This window comes from Alligator sinensis, unplaced genomic scaffold (assembly GCF_000455745.1).
Source record: "Alligator sinensis unplaced genomic scaffold, ASM45574v1 scaffold966_1, whole genome shotgun sequence".
NCBI classification, from domain to species: Eukaryota; Metazoa; Chordata; order Crocodylia; family Alligatoridae; genus Alligator; species Alligator sinensis.
Genome location: NW_005842161.1, coordinates 1,018,557 through 1,022,767, shown reverse-complemented (window position 1 = coordinate 1,022,767; position 4,211 = coordinate 1,018,557). Strand labels below are relative to the sequence as shown.

General features: G+C 44.1%; 1 long non-coding RNA gene across 1 annotated transcript in view; it reads left to right on the top strand.

The window, feature by feature from the left end:
* The first annotated feature begins 993 nt into the window (after positions 1-993).
* LOC102385511 overlaps positions 994-4,211 on the top strand; it is a 28,772-nt gene continuing 25,554 nt past the window's right edge. The window contains exon 1 of the long non-coding RNA XR_324092.3: positions 994-1,175. This is a non-coding gene — a long non-coding RNA (uncharacterized LOC102385511). The remainder of the gene's footprint in view (positions 1,176-4,211) is intronic.

Here is a 4,211-nt window from a genome sequence, read left to right as displayed (position 1 = left end):
ACCTGAGTTGTCTGAATTCAGTAGGATCCCAGCATGTGCACCTGAGGAGAAAATTTATTGTGCACACAGACTGAACACAGTGGAGTAACACAGGCCTCTTGAAGCAATGTTCTTTCTTCTACTTATTGTTTCTTCTGGCAGCAATTTACACTTTGTAGATCTCTTGTGGTTGTCACTGTCTCTCTCTCTCTCTACCTGAAATACTTATTAACATGGCTAACTTTAGGATGGGCTGTACAGTGCCAGTTTGGATTCCAGATGTTGATGTCACTCCTTTGTCTCCTCTCTGGTCTCATTCTTTTATCCTGTTCTGAACTCAGCTCTTGTAGCCCAAATTGGAAAGGTATTTAGACCTTTTATTTAAATAGGTTGTAACACTGGGCACTTGTAAATCTGGGCTTTAAACTAGCAATACCCTTAACTCAGCTGAGTAGCTAGGGCTTGTACCAGTAGAGGGCAGTCACTGCTTATTTTGGGAGTCATTTCCCACCAGATGAAAGAGCCGCTTGGTTAGTACAACTGAGTTGTTAATTCACAGAAATCTATAGTAAATTCTGGTTAATTTACCTATGGAATAGCGACTCTGGTTTATTTCACCATTATCCTATTTTCCTGCTGGCCACCTCTTCTCTCCAATTAACGCATCATTATTTGCATTTCCTCAGGGAGTGGCATATTAACCAGTGCTTACTATATAGCATACTAACATGATTAAACGGTATGCAATGCATATTTCGAAGCTGGGAATTACAGAGTTCAGAAAGCTCAATGCAATTGTACTTGTATGCCTGCGTGGAGAAAGAAGTCCAGATGTATGTAATGTATTGTGCTATCACCTGCCACAATTTGATGTGCTGACAAATCCCAGGTGGCTACCCTTTGCGATCCTATAGTTTCTTTTTTCCCTTCTTATCACCACTGTTGAAGTGCTGCCCTGGGGGAACTTATTGCTCAACTATAAATGTAAATATTTAACAGGCTGTTGCTCCTACGACTGGATCACCCTATGATGAGTTTTCTGGTTCAGGCATTAGTCTGCAATTCAAGAAACCTACATTCTATTTCCAGTTCTGCTATGACCTTGGACAAATTGTTCAGCCTCTTTCTGTGCCTCAGATCCTCAGCTATGAAATGGGAATAACAATACAGCTCTCCCTCACAGGAGTGTTGGAAAGGTAAGTACACTAATGATTGTTAAATGGTAAGATGCTGTTATAGTGACAGGGGACACGTTTCTTGTGAGATGCAAAATGACTTGATTGATGTAGCCGTCTGTCTATCCAATATGAATTACCAATGTTCCCTGAATTCCCAGGTTCACATCCAAGCACCACTATCTGAGCCCTTTAGTTCAGGGGTTTTCAACCTTTTTGGGTCAGTGTACTCCCAGCAGCCAGACATGGAGTGGGGGAGAGGGTGGTGCGCGCCTGGACGCGGAGCAGGGGAAAGGGGGATTGGTGCATGGCTGGACGTGGAGAAAGGGCAGTGGGGTTGGTGCACGGTCAGACGTGGAGCGGGGTGGGGGTGTTGGTGTGTGGCCAGACGTGGAGCAGGGCTGGGAGGAAGTATTGGTGCATGGCCAGACGCAGAGCAGCAGCAGCTGCCGTGTGCAAGCTTCCCTCACCCCCCAAGTCTGGCCAGGCAGCATGGGATGGTGCATGGCGGCACTCCATTCCCACCCACCCACGTGTACCCCCTAGGGCCTTCTTAAGTACCCAGACTGAACACAGTAGAGTAACACAGGCCTCTTGAAGCAATGTTCTTTCTTTTACTTATTGTTTCTTCTGACAACCCCTGATCTAGTTAATGGTCAATGTATTGTCTGAGGTCTTGTCTGTTCCTCATAAACAGCCCCCTGTACCTGATAGATCTTTGTCTTAGGTCCCTACCCAGAGTAGGAGCTACATTCCACTGACTTTCTCTGTGTTCAGAGTAGATAGCATTTTGCAATAATATCAGGGTAAAAGGTGCTGGGCGCATGTAAAATATGAAGAATAATCCTTATGCTATGCTTTTAAAAGCTTTATCATCAGCCACTGGTAAATGAAATATTCTTGCACCAGCAAAACAATACAAACTGAAATAAAACAAATACAAGTAATTATCATCCATTAAATCTAACTGTGCCTGAAACTCAACATCTCAAACAGGGCTCAGTTATTTGCTGGGAATCTGAATGCTGTTTGGTATGCTGGTAAATCAAAAAAGGGAGGGGGAAGTATTTGCAAAGTTTGCGTGTCATCTGTGAGGTTAAGAGAGATTTTCATGGGTTACACCAAGCTCTCTCTCTCTGAATTTACGTTGATAAGGTCTCCGTATGAAGTAATAATCCATGCCAGCCCTGAGGAACATACTGCAACTAAAGGCGTACTTCATGAGCTCTGTGCTATGCCTGGGTCTGTGGCCTAAAACGCATATACCCATCCCCACTCAGAACACCTCAAGTCCCAGAGACAAGGCTGTGTAAACCAGCCTAGACTTGCTCTAAGCAAGTGATCTAACCCCACTCTCCCATCCTCCATCCAAGATATACTTCTTAGCCTGCACTCAGCCAGCTACACTGCTTTGGTACTCAGATTTTGTGGGAGGGCAGGGTGGGTTGGGGCAGGTTTTTCAGTGGTAGTCCCATATATGACATAGAGGCCTGAAAGCGAAAAAGACCCTTTAGGACCCGTGCACACTAGAGGCCCAGTGATAGCTCACAGGCTTCCACTGAGGACTGTGATGCAGCATTAGTGAGGGAGATGATGTACTGTTTTAATGAGAGCTCTGCAAACCTAGCACTGTGCTTCTCCCACTGCTAGGAGAAAAAAGCAAGTTCAGTGACCTTGCTTGCAAACATATTTCAGTCTGGTGCATTTAATGGCATCAGCTGAGACTGTCAAAGCAGCACCAAGGGATTTAGCCATCTTCCATTAAAGCAAATGGAAAACATGGGGCAAAACACCCTGCATTACTTTGAAAGTCTCTGCCAGTGATCTTGTCTCTCCCTCTACACCTCTCTTCCCATTTCCTTTTTATCTACAAGCTGGAGAAGAGCAGATGGCCAGCTGTGATGTAGTGCCACTGCATGGATTATTTAAGCATTGCAATATGATTGGGCTGAAAATAAAGCACATGTAGAACAGAGTGCAATGAAACAGCCTTTTAGTCCTCAGATTAGAAAATTATAAGAAGGTTGAAAAAAGGAAAATCTGAACCCAGGGGAATGTAACTGAGAAGAGATGGACTGCTTTAAAGATCAAGGGTTACTACATATGTTTGCATAGAGCAGGATCAGATTGGCAGTGGGAGAAGGGCTTGTTTCTCAGCCTGAACCCTGAGTTGTGCAGGGAGGCAGTGTAGAAATGGCCCTAGAGACCACTTTGAAATTAAGAAGTAATTCAGTTTTTTCTTTACATTTGACCTTTGCCATCTGCTGGAACTGCCAGTTATCTCATTAGGACCAGCTTCCGTGTGTTCACTTGTCTTGTCTACGCTAGACCTAGAAATCACAACTTTCTTTTTCCTCGGGCCAGGCTGGGGAAGTCAGCTTTGCTAACACTGTACCTGTTCTGGGTAGAAATGGAAACCTTTGCTGTCCTGATCGTGTCAATCCACTCTCTTCTACAAGCACTAAACTAACTTCTACAAGGAAAAAAAACACCAAACAGGCATTATTGCAAGCAAAGCTTTGTAATGTAACTGTAATGTAAGAAAATTCTGCCCAGCACAGCAGAGTAGCTAAACGAAGGCGAAACAAGCTGACGATGGATTCGTGACCTATTTCACGTAAAGGTTGGGCTGGCCTGTTGGGCCTTTACAGACCAGATCCTACTCTAGCCTCAGAGATCTGGATGGACAGGACTTCCTGGAGGCCCAAATCCCTTAGGTTTCTTGGAACGTCCCAGCCAGTGTCTATATCTGGGATTGTGTCACCATTTCATATAAATGGAAATAAATCATTTGGTAGTCCAGCACGTTCCATACTTGAGCTTCTCTAGCTTCCTGAAACAATATTTCATTTAAATATGGAAATATTTTTAAATGAAATAATATTTAACATCTTCCTTCAATGATAACCTTTATTTTCATAGATTCATAGATGTTAGGGTCGGAAGGGACCTCAATAGATCATCGAGTCCGACCCCCTTCATAGGCAGGAAAGAGAGCTGGGTTTAGATGCTCCCAGCCAGATGCTTATCTAACCTCCTCTTGAAGACCCCCAGGGT